Below are 11,121 nucleotides of genomic sequence, written 5' to 3'. Positions count from 1 at the left end.
GGAGGGGATGGGGGGAGGAGGATGGGGGGAGGGAGGATGGGGGGGAGGAGGATGGGGGGAGGAGGATGGGGTGGGAGGATGGGGGAGGAGGATGGGGGAGGAGGATGGGGGGAGGAGGATGGGGGGAGGTGGATGGGGGGAGGAGGATGGGGGGGAGGAGGATGGGGGGAGGAGGATGGGGGGGAGGAGGATGGGGGGGGGAGGAAGGATGGGGGGGGAGGAAGGATGGGGGGGGAGGATGGATGGGGGGGGAGGAGAATGGGGGGGGAGGAGAATGGGGGGGGAGGAGAATGGGGGGGGAGGAGAATGGGGGGGAGGTGAATGGGGGGGAGGAGGATGGGGGGGAGGAGGATGGGGGGGGAGGAGGATGGGGGGAGGAGGATGGGGGGAGGAGGATGGGGGGAGGAGGATGGGGGGAGGAGGATGGGGGGAGGAGGATGGGGGGAGGAGGATGGGGGGGGGAGGAGGATGGGAGGGAGGGGGGACAGAGATGGTGGGAGGGGGAGAGAGGAGGGGGGAGGGTGAGAGAGGAGGGGGGAGGGGAGGAGCGAGAAGAGGGAGGGGGGAGAGGAATGCTTTTCATCCCTGGTAAGTAGTTTTTCTCTTTTCTTTTAATTGGTATATTTATTTATTTTTCCTTCGTTGTTTTGTCGGGGGGGGGGGGTTGTTGACGTTAATCGAAGGCTTATGACATGGCAGGAGATCTCACACCCGTGTCATGCTCCTCATGTGCGATGTGGGGAGCTCAGGGACACATCCATTGTCCCTGGCTCCTTCACGTGCAAGAAGTGTGTCCAGTAGCAGCTCCTGTTAGACCGCTTGACGGCTCTGGAGCTGCGGATGGACTCACTTTGGAGCATCCGCAATGCTGAGGACGTTGTGGATAGCATGTTTAGCACGTTGCTCACACCGCAGGTGAAAGGTACTGTGGGTGATAGAAAATGGGTGACCAAAAGACAGAGCAAAAGTAGGAAGGCAGTGCAGGTGTCCCCTGCGGTCATCTCCCTGCAAAACAGATATACCGCTTTGGATAACTGTTGAGGGAGATGGCTCACCAGGGGAAGGCAGCAGCAGCCAGGTTCATGGCACCATGGCTGGCTCTGCTGCGCAGCTGGGCAGGAAGAAGAATGGCAGGGCTATAGTGATAGGGGACTCAATTGTAAGGGGAATAGACATGCAGTTCTGCGGACGCAATCGAGACTCCAGGGTGGTATGTTGCCTCCCTGGTGCAAGGGCCAAGGATGTCTCGGAGTGGCTGCAGGACATTCTGGGGGGGGGGGAACAGCCAGCAGTCGTGGGGCACATAGGCACCAACGATATAGGTAAAAAAAAACAGGACGAGGTCCTACAAGCTGAATTCAGGGAGTTAGGAATTAAGCTAAAAAGTAGGACCTCAAAGGTAGTAATCTCAGGACTGCTACCAGTGCTACGAGCTAGTCAGAGTAGGAATGTCAGAATAGATAGGATGAATGCGTGGCTTGAGAGATGGTGCAAGAGGGGAGGGATTCAAATTCCTGGGGCATTGGAACCGGTTCTGGGGGAGGTGGGACCAGTACAAACCGGATGGTCTGCACCTGGCAGGACTGGAACCGATATCCTGGGGGGGCATTTGCTGGAGCTGTTGGGGAGAGTTTAAACTAATATGGCAGGGGGATGGGAACTGATGCAGGAAGTTGGAACTTAGTAAAACAGGGACAGAAACAAAAGGCAGTAAGGGGGAAAGTGTAAGGCAGAGAAGCCATAGTCAAATATCAAAAAGGCCAACAGTACAAGGTACAGTGACTGAGGGGAGCTCAGTGAAAAGGACCAGGAATACTAAAAAGAATAAAACTGGAAGTAAAAACATTAATGGTCAGCAAACCGGCAGGTTGTTACATGAAGATATGAGTTCAACGACAAGGAAAATTAGGAGAAAAGTTAAGAGGAAATATAATTTAGGAAAGGTTACTGATCAAGGTGTTAAGATTCAGAACAGAGGTAAAAAAAAAGCAACATAAGTGTACTTTACCTGAATGCCCGTAGTATTCGGAATAAGGTAAATGAGTTGATGGTGCAAATCATCGTGAATGACTATGATTTAGTGGCCATTACTGAAACATGGTTAAAGGATAGTCACAACTGGGAGTTAAATATCCGAGGGTATCAAACTATTCGGAAGGACAGAGTGGATAGTAAGGGAGGTGGTGTAGCTCTGTTAATTAAGGATGACATCCGGGCAATAGTAAGGGATGACATTGTGCTATGGAGGATAAGGTTGAATCCATTTGGGTGGAAATCAGGAATAGTAAGGCGAAAAAGTCACTGATAGGAGTAGTCTATAGGCCACCAAATAGTAACATTATGGTGGGGCAGGCAATAAACAAAGAAATAATTGATGCGTGTAGAAATGGTACAGCAGTTATCATGGGGGATTTTAATCTACATGTCGATTGGTTTAACCAGGTCGGTCAAGGCAGCCTTGAGGAGGAGTTTATAGAATGTATCCGCAATAGTTTCCTAGAACAGTATGTAATGCAACCTACGAGGGAACAAGCGGTCCTAGATCTGGTCCTGTGTCATGAGACAGGATTGATTCAGGATTTCATAGTTAGGGATCCTCTCGGAAGGAGCGATCACAATATGGTGGAATTTAAAATACAGATGGAGGGTGAAAAGGTAAAATCAAACACTAGTGTTTTGTGCTTAAACAAAGGAGATTACAATAGGATGAGAGAAGAACTAGCTAAGGTAGACTGGGAGCAAAGACTTTATGGTGAAACAGTTGAGGAACAGTGGAGAACCTTCCAAGCGATTTTTCACAGTGCTCAGCAAAGGTTTATACCAACAAAAAGGAAGGACGATAGAAGGAGGGAAAATCGACCGTGCATATCTAAGGAAATAAGGGAGAGTATCAAATTGAAGGAAAAAGCATACAAAGTAGCAAAGATCAGTGGGAGACTAGAGGACTGGGAAATCTTTAGGGGGCAACAGAAAACTATGAAAAAAGCTATAAAGAAGAGTAAGATAGATTATGAGAGTAAACTTGCTCAGAATATAAAAACAGATAGTAAAGGTTTCTACAAATACATAAAACAAAAAAAGAGTGGCTAAGGTAAATATTGGTCCTTTAGAGGATGAGAAGGGAGATTTAATAATGGGAGATGAGGAAATGGCGGAGGAACTGAACAGGTTTTTTGGGTGGGTCTTCACAGTGGAAGACACAAATAACATGCCAGTGACTGATGGAAATGAGGCTATGACAGGTGAGGACCTTGAGAGGATTGTTATCACCAAGGAGGTAGTGATGGGCAAGCTAATGGGGCTAAAGGTAGACAAGTCTCCTGGACCTGATGGAATGCATCCCAGAGTGCTAAAAGAGATGGCTAGGGAAATTGCAAATGCACTAGTGATAATTTACCCAAATTCACTAGACTCTGGGGTGGTCCCGGCAGATTGGAAATTAGAAAACGTGACACCACTGTTTTAAAAAAGGAGGTCGGCGGAAAGCGGGTAATTATAGGCCAGTGAGTTTAACTTCGGTAGTAGGGAAGATGCTGGAATCTATCATCAAGGAAGAAATAGCGAGGCATCTGGATGGAAATTGTCCCATTGGGCAGACGCAGCATGGGTTCATAAAGGGCAGGTCGTGCCTAACTAATTTAGTGGAATTTTTTGAGGACATTAACAGTGCGGTAGATAACGGGGAGCCAATGGATGTGGTATATCTGGATTTCCAGAAAGCCTTTGAAAAGGTGCCACACAAAAGGTTGCTGCATAAGAGAAAGATGCATGGTATTAAGGGGAAAGTAGTAGCATGGATAGAGGATTGGTTAATTAATAGAAAGCAAAGAGTGGGGATTAATGGGTGTTTCTCTGGTTGGCAATCAGTAGCTAGTGGTGTCCCTCAGGGATCAGTATTGGGCCCACAATTGTTCACAATTTACACAGATGATTTGGAGTTGGGGGCCAAGGACAATGTGTCCAAGTTTGCAGACGACACTAAGATAAGTGGTAAAGCAAAAAGTGAAGAGGATTCTGGAAGTCTGCAGAGGGATTTGGATAGGCTAAGTGAATGGGCTAGGGTCTGGCAGATGGAATACAATGTTGATAAACGTGAGGTTATCCATTTTGGTAGGAATAACAGCAAAAGGGATTATTATTTAAATGATAAAATATTAAAACATGCTGCTGCGCAGAGACCTGGGTGTGCTAGTGCATGAGTCGCAAAAAGTTGGTTTACAGGTGCAACAGGTGATTAAGAAGGCAAATGGAATTTTGTCCTTCATTGCTAGAGGGATGGAGTTCAAGACTAGGGAGGTTATGCTGCAATTGTATAAGGTGTTAGTGAGGCCACACCTGGAGTATTGTGTTCCGTTTTGTCCTTACTTGTGAAAGGACGTACTAGCACTGGAGGGTGTGCAGAGGAGATTCACTAGGTTAATCCCAGAGCTGAAGGGGTTGGATTACGAGGAGAGGTTGAGTAGACTGGGACTGTACTCGTTGGAATTTGGAAGGATATGGGGGGGGGGGATCTTATAGAAACATATAAAATGACTTCCGGGTGCGGCGATGACCAGCTAAGTCGCACGTTTCGGCACCTCCCGTTATAACGGACTTTTGGGCTCTTTACCGGAGCACCAACGGCAATTTTCGAAGGCTAAACCCATTGTGAGGCGACATAGAAGGGAGTCCCCCCCGGATGTGAATGGACAGAAGAGATAATAGTGGCCAGATTGCGGAGGATCCCCTGGAGCAGTGGCAAAGAAGGGAAGTGAGAAGCAAGATGGCGGCGGAGGGAGGCCAGTTGGTATGGGGCCTGGAACAGCAGGAGTTCCTCCGGCGATGTGTGGAGGAGCTCAAGAAGGAGGTGCTGGCGCCGATGCTGCAGGCGATTGAGGGGTTAAAGGAGGCGCAGAAGACCCAAGAGATGGAGCTCCGTGGAGTGAAGGCAAAAGCTGCCGAAAATGAGGACGTGATACAGGGCTTGGTGGTGAAGATGGAGACGCACGAGGCACTGCATAAGAGGTGTATGGAGAGACTGGAAGCCCTGGAAAATAGCTCGAGGAGGAAGAACTTAAGAATCTTGGGTCTTCCCGAAGGGGCAGAGGGAGCGGACGTTGGAACGTATGTGAGCACGATGCTCCATACCTTAATGGGAGCTGAGGCCCCGACGGGCCCCCTGGAAGTGGAGGGAGCGTATTGAGACCTCGTGAGAAGACCAAAGGCAGGAGAAATACCTCGAGCAATAGTGGTGAGGTTCCACTGCTACAAAGACAGGGAGATGGTCCTGAGATGGGCGAAAAAGACACGGAGCAGCAGGTGGGAGAACGCGGTGATCCGCGTGTATCAGGATTGGAGTGCGGAGGTGGCGAGAAGGAGGGCGAGTTTCAGGATTGGAGTGCGGAGGTGGCGAGAAGGAGGGCGAGTTTCAATCGGGCCAAGGCAGTGCTCCACAAGAGGAAAGTGAAGTTTGGAATGTTGCAGCCGGCAAGACTGTGGGTTACACACCAGGGTAAACACCACTACTTCGAGATTGCAGAAGAGGCGTGGACATTTATTGAAGAGGAGAAGTTGGACTAGATTGGAGAGTGTTTGAAATGAAGTAGTGAGGTGGTGGCAAGGGACTGTGAATCACATGGGGGAAAATCTTCTCTCCCCTCGAAGGGGGGGGACACAAAGAAATGTGGGCGCCGGTGGGGAAGGGGAGGGGGAAGGAGAGAGGGAGCTGCGCCATCAGGGGCGGGGCCGAGAGGGAAGCGCGGGCTTTGTCCCCGCGCTATGGAAATTGTGGCGGGAAAAGGGGGCGCAGAAAGGAGGGGGCCTCACATGATGGGAGGCTAAGGATAAATGGGGGAAGCCGAGGTCAGCCAGAGTTTGCTGACTTCCGGAAGTAATATGGGGGGAGCAACTAAGCTAGAGAGGGATCTAGCGGGGGGAGGGGGGGGGGTAACTGGGTTGCTGCTGCTAAGGGGAAGGGGAAGCTGTTATGGGATGGGACGCACCTGAAACTGGCGGATCAGGTCAGATTAAGGAAAGGATGGGTGGGACAGGTATTCCACTCGGGCTTGGGTGCGAAAAATAGAGGGGTGGCAATATTGGTGGGGAAACGGGTACTGTTTGAGGCGAAGAACATAGTGGCAGACAGTGGGGGTAGATACGTGATGGTGAGTAGCAGACTGCAAGGTGAGGCGGTGGTGCTGGTGAATGTATATGCCCCGTACTGGGATGACGCGAACTTTATGAAGCGTATGTTGGGGTGCATCCCGGACCTGGAGATGGGAAAGTTGGTAATGGGGGGGGGGGGGGGGGGGGGAGACTTCAACACGGTGCTGGACCCAGGGCTGGACCGGTCCAGATCTAGGACCGGGAGGAGGCCAGCAGCGGCCAAGGTGCTTAAGGGCTTTGTGGAGCAGGTGGGAGGAGTGGATCCCTGCAGATTTACTAGGCCAAGGAGTAAAGAGTTTTCCTTCTTCTACCATGTTCACAAAGTGTACTCCCGGATAGACTGCTTTGTCCTGGGAAGGGCGCTGATCCCGAAGGTGGCAGGAACGGAGTATTCGGCTATAGCCATTTCAGATCATGCCCCACATTGGGTAGATCTGGAAGTAGGAGAGGAAAAGGAACAGCGCCAACTCTGGATATTAGATATGGGACTGTTGGCGGACGAGGGGATATGTGTAAGGGTGAGGGGATGTATTGAAAGGTACCTAGAGATTAATGATGACGGAGAGGTCCAGGTGGGAGTGGTCTGGGAGGCGCTGAAGGCGGTGGTTAGAGGGGAGCTGATCTCCATAAGGGGAAACAAGAGGGTAAAGAAAGGGAGAGATTGTTGAGGGAGATTTTGAGGGTGGATACGCAATATGCGGAGGCTCCAGATGAAGGGCTATACAGGGAAAGACGGAGATTGCACACGGACTTTGACTTGTTGACCACGGGTAAGGCGGAGGCACAATAGAGGAAGGCACAGGGAGTGCAGTATGAACATGGAGAGAAGGCGAGCCGGCTGCTGGCCCAACAACTTAGGAAGAGGGGGGCGGCGAGAGAGATCGGAGGGGTTAGAGACGAGGAGGGAAAGATGGAACGGGGAGCGGAGAGGGTGAACGGGGTGTTTAAGGTATTTTACGAGTGGCTATATAAAGCTCAACCCCCGGAAGGGAAAGAGGGAATGATGCGTTTCCTAGACCAGCTGGAGTTCCCGAAGGTTGAGGAACAGGAGATGACAGGACTGGGAGCGCAGATTGAGGTGGAGGAGGTGGTAAAAGGAATTGGGAACATGCAGGCAGGGAAGGCCCCGGGACCGGATGGGTTCCCGGTGGAGTTCTATAGGAAATACGTGGACCTGCTGCCCCACTTCTGACGAGAACCTTCAATGAGGCTAGGGAAAGGGGGACACTACCCCCGACGATGTCGGAGGCGACGATATCGCTGATCCTGAAAAGAGACAAAGACCCGCTGCAGTGTGGGTCATACAGGCCTATTTCCCTCTTGAACGTAGATGCCAAGCTTTTGGCCAAGGTGATGGTGACGAGGATAGAGGACTGTGTCCCTGTGGTGGTGCATGATGATCAAACGGGGTTTGTTAAAGGGAGGCAATTGAATGCTAATATACGGAGGCTGCTGGGGGTGATGATGATGCCCCGACCGGAGGGGGAGGCGGAGATAGTGGTGGCGATGGTTGCAGAGAAAGCATTTGATAGAGTGGAGTGGGACTACCTGTGGGAAGTACTGAGGAGATTTGGATTGGAGAGGGGTTTATTAGATGGGTTCAGCTCCTGTACAGGGCCCCGGTGGCAAGTGTGATTACAAATAGGCAACAATCTGACCACTTCCGACTATATAGGGGTACAAGACAGGGATGACCCCTGTCCCCGTTATTGTTTGCGTTGGCAATTGAGCCATTGGCCATAGCGCTGAGGGGCTCTAGGAAGTGGAGGGGGGTACTTAGAGGAGGAGAAGAGCATCGGGTGTCATTATACGCAGATGATTTGTTGTTGTATGTCGCGGACCCAGTGGAGGGGATGCCTGAGATAATGCAGACACTCAGGGAGTTTGGAGAATTTTCAGGATATAAATTGAATAAGGGGAAGAGTGAACTGTTTGTGATGCACCCTGGGGAACAGGGCAGGGGAACAGATGATTTACCGTTGAGGAGGGTAACAAGGGATTTCCGGTATTTAGGGATCCAGGTGGCCAGGAACTGGGGAACCTTGCATAAGCTTAACTTGGCATGACTGGTAGAGCAGATGGAAGAGGACTTTAGGAGGTGGGACATGGCGCCCCGGTCATTGGTGGGCAGGGTGCAGGCGGTTAAAATGGTGGTCCTTCCGAGGTTTCTTTTTGTGTTCCAGTGCCTCCCTGTACTGATTACAAAGGCCTTTTTTAAGAAGGTGTACAAGAGTATTATGAGCTTTGTGTGGGCTGGAGGGACCACAAGAGTAAAGAGGGGGTTCCTGCAGCGCAGTAGGGACAGAGGGGGACTGGCACTGCCGAGTCTAAGTGGTTATTATTGGGCCGCCAACGTGTCAATGATATGTAAGTGGATGAAGGAAGGGGAAGGAGCGGCGTGGAAAAGACTGGAGATGGCGTCCTGTAGGGGAACTAGCCTAAAAGCACTGGCGACGGCGCCGTTGCCGTTCTCCCCGAAAAAATACACCACAAACCCAGTGGTGGTGGCAACTCTGAAAATTTGGGGGCAGTGGAGACGACATAAGGGAGTGACGGGTGCCTCAGTGTGGTCCCCGATAAGGAACAACCATAGGTTCGTCCCGGGAAGGATAGATGGGGGATTTAAATCTTGGCAGCGAGCAGGAATTGTGAAATTGAAGGACTTGTTCTTAGACGGGACGTTCGCGAGCCTGGGAGCACTGACAGAAAAATATGGGTTGCTACCTGGGAATGCATTTCGCTATATGCAAGTGAGGGCATTTGTGAGGCAACAAGTGAGGGAATTTCCGCAGCTCCCGGCGCAAGAGATCCAGGACAGAATGATTTTGGGGGCATGGGTGGGTGATGGCACGGTGTCAGATATATATAGGGAAATGAGAGACGAGGGGGAGACGATGGTAGAGGAGCTGAAGGGAAAATGGGAGGAGGAGCTGGGGGAAGAGATTGAGGAGGGGCTGTGGGCAGATGCCCTAAGTAGGGTAAACTCTTCGTTCTCGTGTGCCAGGCTCAACCTGATCCAATTCAAGGTTCTACACAGGGCGCATATGACTGGAGCAAGGCTGAGTAGATTTTTTGGAGTGGAGGATAGGTGCGGGAAGCCCGGCGAACCACACCCACATGTTCTGGTCATGTCCGGTATTGCATGGGTTCTGGGTGGGTGTGGCAAAAGTGATTTCAAAGGTGGTGGGGGTCCGGGTCGAACCAGGCTGGGGGTTGGCTATATTTGGGGTTGCAGAAGAGCCGGGAGTGCAGGAGGCAAGAGAGGCCGATGTTTTAGCCTTTGCGTCCCTAGTAGCCCGGCGAAGGATTCTACTTATGTGGAAAGAAGCTAAACCCCCGGGCGTGGAGGCCTGGATAAACGACATGGCAGGGTTCATAAAATTGGAGCGGATAAAGTACGCACTAAGAGGTCCGGCTCAAGGGTTCACCAGGCGGTGGCAACCGTTCCTCGACTATCTCGCAGAGCGATAAGGGTAAATAGGAAAGGTAGCAGCAGCAACCCAGGGGGGAGGGGAGGAGGACTCATTTGGGTCCTCAGGGGTTTTGTGTGTGTGTTTATATATTAGTTATTTATATTAGATTTTACGAAGTTACTATTTTTGTTGTTTCTTATTTTGTTGTTGGCAGTTGCCGTTAGTTAGTATATTATTTATTTAAAAAACGATCAATGTATATATTATTACAAAGTTGTAAAATGGGAAATTTTTGTTTTTGTTTGATCGAAAAACTTTAATAAAATATATATTTTTTAAAAGAAACATATAAAATTATGAAGGGAATAGACAGGATAGATGCGGGCAGGTTGTTTCCACTGGCGGGTGAAAGCAGAACTAGGGGGCATTGCCTGAAAATAAGGGGAAGTAGCTTTAGGACTGAGTTTAGGAGGAACTTCTTCACCCAAAGGGTTGTGAATCTATGGAATTCCTTGCCCAGTGAAGCAGTAGAGGCTCCTTCATTAAATGTTTTTAAGATAAAGATAGATAGTTTTTTGAAGAATAAAGGGATTAAGGGTTATGGTGTTCGGACCGGAAAGAGGAGCCGAGTCCACAAAAGATCAGCCATGATCTCATTGAATGGTGGAGCAGGTTTGAGGGGCCAGATGACCTACTCCTGATCCTAGTTCTTATGTTCTTATGTTCTCACAGCGCCAGGGACCCGGGTTCAATTATAGCCTTGGGTGACTGGCTGTGTGGAGTCTGTACATTCTTCCCATGTCTGTGTAGGTTTCCTCCGCGTGCTCCGGTCTCCTCCCACAGTCCAAAGGCATGCAAGTTAGGTGGATTGGCCATGCTTAAATTGCCCTTAATGTCCAATGGTTAGGAGGGGTTACGGGAATAGGGCAAGGCAATGCACCTAGGTTGGGTGCTCTTTCAGAGAGTCTCTGCGGGCTGAATGGCCTTCTTCTGCAATCTAGGGATTCTGTGATAATTGACCAGGTTGGATTTGTCCTGCTTTTGTGTACAGGACATACCGATTTGCTACAATATGGGCAAATTTCCACATTGCCAGGTGGTGGGGCAATTTAGCGTGGCCAATCCACCTAGCCTGCACATCTTTGGGTTGTGGGGGTGAAACCCACGCAAACACAGGGAGAATGTGCAAACTCCACACGGACAGTGATTCAGAGCCGGGATCTAACCCGGGACCTCGGCGCCGTCAGGCAGCAGGGCTAACCCACTGCGCCACCGTGCTGCCCGTGGGTGCCAGTGTTGTAGCTGTACATTACTTATCTGCAGTTTCTTCTCCCTCTCTCTTCTCTCTCCGGGGAAACAGCAGCCATGAGAGAGCAAAGACTGGAATGGTTTCAGCTGAAGTGCACTGCATCCCCGATTGAAGGAATTAACCCAGAAATGTCCGGATATCTGGGTCCAGAGCTGTAATAACGGAATAATGGCTTCACCAATGTATGTCTCAGGCACACACACACCCCCCCCCCCACCATCTGTCATATGCAGATATGAAACCACAATTTGCTGC

The 11,121-nt window shown here is 50.5% G+C and overlaps 1 protein-coding gene across 6 annotated transcripts in view; it reads right to left on the bottom strand.

Annotated features, from left to right (window-relative positions):
* LOC140428264 (M-phase phosphoprotein 9) overlaps positions 1 to 11,121 on the bottom strand; it is a 266,696-nt gene that overhangs the window by 203,588 nt on the left and 51,987 nt on the right. The gene's annotated exons all lie outside the window — the stretch shown is intronic.

The sequence above is a fragment of the Scyliorhinus torazame genome, chromosome 1 (assembly GCF_047496885.1).
Source record: "Scyliorhinus torazame isolate Kashiwa2021f chromosome 1, sScyTor2.1, whole genome shotgun sequence".
In the NCBI taxonomy this organism is placed as follows: domain Eukaryota; kingdom Metazoa; phylum Chordata; class Chondrichthyes; order Carcharhiniformes; family Scyliorhinidae; genus Scyliorhinus; species Scyliorhinus torazame.
The sequence above is the reverse complement of the archived record's forward strand: the minus strand, read 5'-3'. Positions and strand labels throughout refer to the sequence as shown.